Here is a 9127-nt window from a genome sequence, read left to right on the forward strand (position 1 = left end):
TGTCAGTCAGGTGATGAGATACTCGTCTGGTGGTGTGTGGTGGAGCACCATCATGTTGAAACCAGATGTTGTTATAGTTAGCCAAAAGTAGATCATCCAAATAGTCTTCGATAATCGACATTAAAAACTGGTGATAGGTTTTTCCATTCAGAACAAACAAATGTGGACCCAAAATTCTATCTTTGTAAATTCTTGCCCACACGTTAATACTAAATTGCACTTGAAGTCGAATTTCTCGGAACTGCCTGGGATTGTTTATGCTCCAAATGTGAACGTTATTTCTATTGAATATCCCACAAACCGCTTTTTTGAGATGTCTTCAAGGTATGACAAATATTCATTTTGGAGAAAATTTGACGTATAGATTTTCCCACGTTCATGTTTATCTGCAAATTATTAATTTTTATTGAAAAGGACACACTTTTTTACTTACCTCATACATACCTCATTTATCAAATTTTCTTTAGATTCCTGGTCCATTCTGTCTCCGTATTTTTGAACATAGTATAATGTGTTTTTTTTTCGGGATACAAGTTTAAATATATTTCAGATGTCCAAACACTGTTTCTATCGTATTTGTAATAAATTTGTATCATATATCTTTTTTCTTTATGCGTGAAAGCCATTTTTCGCCAAAAATGCAATGACTTGTACAATAACGAAATGTCATTGAGTTTAACAAATTGAAAGTCAAATTTAGAAACATCAAAGTCAAAGCCTATTATGATGAGAATTCATTTTTTTCAATATCTATAATTTTTTGAAAAAGAATGATACATCATTGAAGAGGTAATATATGGTTCTATTCAAAATAAAAAGTATCCAATGAAATCCAAGAAAAAATAAAGTTGATGATGGTGGCCGGAAGACAAAACGTTGGATAGCAAATTTGAAAACACCATCATGTAGCAGGAAAAAAGTGGCAATGTGGAAGTGCAGTTTATTTTCAAATCCTTCGGAAATTAAAGCTAGAAAAAAATTTAAAAACATTTTCCGAAATTTCTATTTTTTCCGGATATCTCCGGATATACTCGGAATTACAGAACTTTCTCAACGGTATATTGTTAGTCAGGTGAATGAGCAACTTTGCCTCAATTCAACCATCTTCGTATCTTTCATAGTTTTCGAGATCCCAATGGTGAGGATCGAATTTGAAACACCCTGTATATTTCGACCCTAAAGAAAATATGGATGGAAAACCTCACACTTCTGGAAAAGAAGAGTTTTGGAAGGGAAAGTGAGTGATACACCATTTCAATGGACGTTCAGTAACTTTCCCAAATACCTTTGGTGGTAACTAAAAACAAGTTTAGGTATCAAAAACACTGTGACATCATTTTGATGGATTGCAATGAAAAAAACTGAAGTCCCCATTCATAGTGTTGAATGTTCAAAAGTTTATTGGTTATTTGAATTTTTCACATGAATTTTGAGGTTATGTGAAAAAATTGTGAATACAAAAGTTGTAGATCTTTTTATTACCTACAACTTTCCCATTTGTTTTTTTTTCATAGGTGTTTTGCCTTAAAAACTCACCCCTTTCCACTTCCCGAACTCAGATCGCGCGTAATTTTTTTCCCTTTCATTTTTATCATATTCCCCCCCCCCTTCTCTAAAGGGTTTCATCCTACTGTTATTTTTTTGGTTCCAAAAATTATCAACCCTTGCCTATTATGACTGTTCAATTAGGACAATTTTTATTATTTTGTTAATTGAAACACATATCCTTGAAGTATTCTAAAAGCAGTGCCTGTGCGGAAGTTGTGATTTACTTTGAATTCAGATCACTGTATATTACTGGAGTTTTTTCCCAACACCAAATCGTTATTTTTAACACCTCGACACGTGGTGATCACTTGGTGATCGAAACACGTGTCGAGGTGTTAAAAATAACGATTTGGTGTTGGGAAAAATCTCCAGTACTATTTATTCATTACTAAACCAAGATTCCAAACAGTGCATCATAAATTAAATCGCTTTTTTGATAAAAAAGGAACTCGGAGTTTTCTCAACAAGTTCTCAATTCTCCAGATGAAAGAGTTCTTGAAAAGTGTGGTTAAAGAATATTTGCTCTTTGAATGTAAAAAAACTCTAGATACCCTATATTTTAGTTCAAAAATTAATTGATAAAGAAACCATCACAACAAAAAACTGGAGTGAATGTACCGCTCCACTTTCCCCTACATGAAATCGCAGTTAGCCCATATTTTTCAGTTAAACACAAACACCTGCGCTGTGTCGTAATGGCAGTGATTTGAAAAGTACTCTTCGTGTGCAGGTGTGTTGGAAAGGATGTCCACCAAACCATGACAATGTGCAATTTTTAACTCAAATTAGGTAGATAAGTATCGCGGACGTAACACATACATTATTAGGATAGAAAATTTTATTATTCCGCGTGACGGTCCGTGAACCCGAGGAATTTTAATTCACTGGTGAAGATAACGACAGTGATGAGCCTTCATTTTCAGGTGAAACTTCATGAGTATTGCAAATTTTGTTGCCTTGTCGTGACCGACAAAATATGGGATAAAATTTGTTCATAATGAAACTTCAGAATAGGAATTAGTTGCCTTTCTTTGATGATTTTGGAGAACATTTTGTTATTTAGTTGATTACTTACTAGTCTAGTCGCACTTTGATTTTGAAAATAATAATGATATACCTATACAAGGTCTGTTAAATATTTTTCTCAAAAATCATTTACCTATTCATCAATCTCTATTTTGTCAATTAGCGCAATTGTCATCATTTTGTTAATTGAAACGTATATCTTCAAGATATTCTAAGAGCAGTGCCTGGGCGAAAGTACTTTACTTTAGAACTTTGGACGTCTCCTGGACTCTTACATTGGAACAATTACACTTTGGCCTTGATATCATAATGATATACCCATGATTCATCACCAGTTATGACCCTTTTAAGCAAATTTGGATCGCATTGACGTCACTCAACAATTCCTAAGCGATGCTTATGCAAAGGTTTTTTTAAATAAAAATTCAGGCACACGCGTAATGCCCGAAATTTTCAGGAAAAATTGCATATCACGAGCCAACCGATATGCTCAGCAACGTCTCTAATAGTGATTCGACGATTCTCCATAACAATTTTCTTCACTTTCTCAACATTATCAACGGTTGTTGATGTGCTGGGGCGTCCAGGGCGAGCGTCTTCATTCACATCTTCTCAAGAGTACAATCACCGTATGCCACTGTCAAAATTTCAAGTTTTTTTGAGGACTCAACTCTATTTTTTATACAAGATTTGATGCTTGCGTTTCCGCAGCTATTTATATATATATATATATATATATATATATATATATATATATATATATATATATATATATATATATATATATATATTGATATGTCACTTCGAGTCACGTTCAGGGCAATGGTTTGGCACCGATAAGCTACCCAGATACTTTCCTATGGCGAAAATCCACCAAAAAAGACCATGGTCACTGTATGGTGGCTGTGATTCACTATAACTTTTTACAACCGGGCCAAACCATCATTGCAGAGTCCTATTGTGAGGAAATCGACGAATTATAGCAAAAATTGCGTTCTCAGCACACAGCAGTAGTCAACAGAACAGGTCAGATCCTGCTCCACGACAACGACCATCTGCAAGTTTCACAAATCACCGTCCAAAAATTGAACCAATTGAACGCCAAAGTTCGGCCTCATCCACCTCACTCCACAGACCTCACTCCACAGAAAATGTAGAACATTCACCAATGAGAACCAGACAAAAACAGCCTTCGTCGACTTCATCGAATCCCGAGGATACAATTTTTATCCTGATGGAATTGATCGACATGTGTTACGTTGGCAAAAGTACACTGAATCAAATGTCGTTTATTTCGATTGAATTAAATGAATACTTACTGAGATATTACAGTTTAAATTAGACTCAAAAAACGGACAAAACTTCTGAACAATCCAACGAAAGTCGCGATCAAATATCTTAATATTTACTGATTCATTTCAATGATCCAAAAAAAACCTAAATTTCCAATTCCTTTTTCTCGGTCTTTACAAATGAAGGTCTTGCCTTTGGTAGCATTTTCAATTAATATTCATTTTAATAAGAGTAGAAAAATAAAATAATAATAATAATAATTACCCTACAAAAAAACTCATCGTTCATCATGGAGTTTTAACAAGACCCATCGAACCACTCTATATCGACGATCCTTCAGTTATAATATATATATATATATATATATATATATATATATATATATATATATATATATATATATATATATATATATATATATATTGATATGTCACTTAGAGTCACATCTTGCAACTGGTTAGAAACATCAATCGTAAACCGAAAAAGCTGAAATTGTGTACTTCTTTAGTTGAGATTACACGGCAGGATTAGCTGATTGACGCCATTCTACATCCAACAAGATTGTTAATATGTTTATAAAATAAAAGGGTTATCTGAAAATAATATGAAAAATAAAATGAGGTTATTCCAAATCCAATCTGGTTGACGACCCGAATTGGCGAACTAGTTTTTTATGCACCCTCATGATTTGCGTATCAAATGAAAGGGTTTGCTGAGAAGAATACGAACAATATGACGTCACTCTGAATACAATATGGCCTACACTCAAAGATGTCGGACTCCTTGTTACGTCCTCCCACGTTATGAATACCAAAAGGAAGGGGCCGAGCCAACAAAAAATCTAAATATCGAAAAACAAGATGCCTGTCATACTAATTTCAAAATGATATAGTTCAGCCAAGGTTGGAGATAATTTGGTGATTCTAAAACAAATAAGAGTGGACCGACCTTACAGCAATGACGCATTTAATGAAATGAGGAAAAATAAATAAATAGTGGAAAAATAAATTGTAAGAAACTGAATTTTGTTTGAATTGAAGGAGTTATATTTTTAGGATTGATTAATAATACTTCATCTTGATACAAAAAAAAATTAGGTTTTTTTTTTTATTTATCGGTAAATTGTATTATAGAATTGTTTTAAAATCTCAAATGGTACATCAGGAAAGTTTTAATTGTAGAAACCAGTGAAGCATTAGAGTTCAGTTATGAACCCAACAAGTAAGATCCTTAAGATAAACTATTATGATTGCTTGAAAATAAATCTTCCAAAAAAAGGAAGGAAGCAATCAGTTTTGAAAGAATTTGTAAGTATTTCACTTTTTTGTATCAAGATTGAGTAGTAAAAAGTCACAAACTTTCTTTTCTTAAAAAACAGACATTCATCAATATGTTCTGAGAAGAAGAAAATGAGTTTCGAATTAATTTCAACCAGTCACTTTATTTCATTGCATAATTTATATGAATCCTCAAAAACACTCCTCTTTGACCAGAGCAAATATACTGTCTCTCTTCGCGTGTTTTGTCAACCAAATTACCATCATTAGGTAATGAGTAAAATTATTAAAAATGATTGTTTTGGTCATCAGTTCATCAAAGTTGGTTACCGAAACGCACGTCGAGAGACATCATTTTTGATCTTGTAAGAAAAAGTGTTTTCAATAGAGTAATTTCATGCCAGAAGTTACATTTGTCTGTGTGAAAAATAATTCAAATTTACGCAGTAGCTTATCGAGGTGAACTAAAATGTTTGCGTTTTCTACACGTATATGAAGTTTCTATTACAATTTTGATATTTTTCAGATTGTGGAAGGTGAACATTGACATTACATTTTTGCCACTTCAGCTGTTTATTTAGTGAAACATCCAATTACTTCATTGAATCCAATAGAAAACAATAAAAGTTTGAAATTATGAAATATAATCTCCAGTTTATAAGATACCGCTTACTCTACTCTCCCTCCCTCTACGTCGTTATGAGATTTATTGCACTAACAATCTGTTTCCGAATGCTTTCAGTATGTATTTTATGAGTATTGGGATGTTTTTAGACACGCTGTAAATATTGAACTGGGGCCTGCAAAACAGATGTTTAAGTATATGTTTCTGTGGTGGTCAGTCAATGAAAATAATTATGATTCCGGGTTACGAAAGGTAAAAGTGGGTTCTTTTCAATCAATAAAATTTGAAAGTAATTTATGCAACTGGAAAAAAATGACAATAAATAATAATAATAAAAATAACAATAATAATAATTATTTGTAGTTCCTTATTACATATAAATACAATAAATATTCAATCTATAAAAATGATAAAAAAAAACTACAAATAAGGCTAGAAACAACATGTACCAGAAGGGTACTGTTGACCTTAGTTCTAGCCTTGAAGAAAAGAAAACTAAACAAGAGAAAATACAAAGAAAAAAGAAGAGAAAATAAAAAGAATGAGAAAGAGGAAGGAGAGAGAGGGAAGAGGGAGAGAAAACATATTAAATGTTATTACTGAAAATTTTTCAGAAGTATAAAATCTATGAAATCAATCAATGGCTTTCTGATTGAGCAGCGATGAGATATTTTTTGTTATAGCACTTAAATGAATAAACTTCACTAACTTTATATTTTTGTGGAATATTATTATACAAACTATATATATTATAATTGAAGGATCGTCGATATAGAGTGGTTCGATGGGTCTTGTTAAAACTCCACGATGAACGATGAGTTTTTTTGTAAGGTAATTATTATTATTATTATTTTATTTTTCTACTCCTATTAAAATAAATATTTATTGAAAATGCTACCGAAGCTGCAAATGGCAAGACCTTCATTTGTAAAGACCGGGAAAAACGAATTGGAAATTTAGGTTTTTTTGGATCATTGAAATGAATCAATAAATATTAAGATATTTCATCGCGACTTTCGTTGGATTGTGTCAAAAGTTTTGTCCATTTCTTGAGTCTGAATTAAACTGTAATATTTCAGTAAATATTCATTTAATATAATCGAAATAAACGACATTTGATTCAGTGTACTTTTGCCAACGTAACACATGTCGATCAATTCCATCAGGATAAAAATTGTATCCTCGGGATTCGATGAAGTCGACGAAGGCTGTTTTTGTCTGGTTCTCTTTGGTGAATGTTCTACATTTTCTGTGGAGTGAGGTCTGTGGAGTGAGGTTGATGAGGCCGAACTTCGGCGTTCAATTGGTTCAATTTTTGGACGGTGATTTGTGAAACTTGCAGACGGTCGTTGTCGTGGAACAGGATCTGACCTGTTCTGTTGACTACTGCTGTGTGCTGAGAACGCAATTTTTGCTATTATTCATCGATTTCCTCACAATAGGACTCTGCAATGATGGTTTGGCCCGGTTGCAAAAAGTTATAGTGAATCACAGCAACCATACAGTGACCATGGTCTTTTTTGGTGGATTTTCGCCATAGGAAAGTATCTGGGTGGCTTATCGGTGCCAAATCATTGCCCTGAACGTCTTTTGTTGTTGTAGAGGATCCACATTTCATCATACGATCCAAAAAAGGATCGTTTTGGTTGCATAAAAAAAGGACAGACTTTGAAACGTGACAATTTCGGTCAGTCATTCAAATCATGAGGCACCCACTTTCCAAGCTTCTTGACCTTTCTAATACAGTTCAAATAATCAAAAACAGCATGGGAGCTGACGCCCAATTCTTCCGCCATCGCACACTTTATTTGTGATGGCTCAGTCTTTACCTCAGTCGCTCAAATCCTCGTCCTGGATTTTTTTTAGGTCAATCTCTTCTTCTCTTAGTCTCTTCTTCGAGGCTGACTTGTCGTAATCGAATGCGCCGGAATTCCATCAAAATCAGTAGCATTATTCTCGCTGCATCTAGAGCGGCAGCAAACATCGTACATTCGCGGGCTCTCAGCTACGTCACAATTGATTTATGGCTACCAGTGGCGGCCGACGTAATTTTCTTTAGGGCATGATTTACAACACTATCATTGCCAAATGCCTGGGTAATTTTTCGAACTGTAAATCTCGCAACGACATCATATAGTAAGCTAAAAAGAGGGAAAAAATAAAATTTGGCAAAAAAGGACAGCATTATTGTATAGAGAACAGAAATCTGTATCGATCAGTACACAACGATACAGTAGAATACATATTCATTGAGATATGGAACTACAAAAACACATGACATTGAAACGGACAAAACTTTTGAAACAGCCTAATATTTTCATTTTTTGACATATGGGTCTCTAATTTATCAAAAATACCTGAATCATTCGAATAGATAGTGCGAAAATTCCGAAAAAGTAAAAAAAAAATATAGAAAAATTCAAAATGACAATAGAGACTTGAGAGATGGATGATATGGAGAGATATAAAATTTAAAACATCATTTTGAGGGACTCTCGACTTTTCTTTCTTTTCGATTGAAAAAAATGGAAGTTTGACAGTTTGGGAAGGTTGTTCCTCAATAACTCTGTTTTCCAAACATATATAAACCAAATATATATGAACATTTTGAGCATAAAGACCAATCAGGATAGATCATATTAGTAGCAACATCTTTACTTTTTTTTTCACGTATTTAACTGAACCCAAAGCTATTTTCTTGTCTGTGAGATCATGTGATAAAAGAAACAGAATCGATTAAATACTTAGGAATTGTTGTTGATAGACATCTACGATGGGACATTCACGTTGAAAACATTGTCAGAAAATTGAGAGGTACACCGGCCAAATTCAAATACTTGAGGAACATCTTAGACACCAAATATCTGAAAATTCTCTACCATGCTTTTGTAGAATCACAAATATCATATGGGATAATAGGGTGGTGAGAGGTGAATGACTGCTACTTAAACAACCTTGAGACAATACAGAAATGGATAATCAAAATTATACTACATAAAAATAGAACTTACCCAAGCGATAGACTCTACAAGGAATCTGGCGTACTTGATGCACGTCAACTGTTTTGTTCGAGTATATTTGATAATATAAGAAAAAAAAATATTTCATCAGAAGTAGTGATTCATTCTCATCATATTAGAAATAGAAATATGCGCATAATTACACCTAGATGTGAAAAAACTATAGGACAAAAAAAAGCTTCATATCTGGGACCGCGCCTTTACCAAATCATACCAGAAACAATAAAGAATATTAACAGCTTAAAAATGTCAAAGAAAAAAATAAAAGGTTGGATATGTGACAGAGGAAGAAATTTTTTTAAAGATTTTGTGAATCAAAATATTCCCAGATAGTATGT

This window comes from Leptinotarsa decemlineata, unplaced genomic scaffold (genome assembly GCF_025532065.1).
Source record: "Leptinotarsa decemlineata unplaced genomic scaffold, Ldec_3_MD MMD2_tig00000251_RagTag_RagTag, whole genome shotgun sequence".
NCBI lineage: Eukaryota > Metazoa > Arthropoda > Insecta > Coleoptera > Chrysomelidae > Leptinotarsa > Leptinotarsa decemlineata.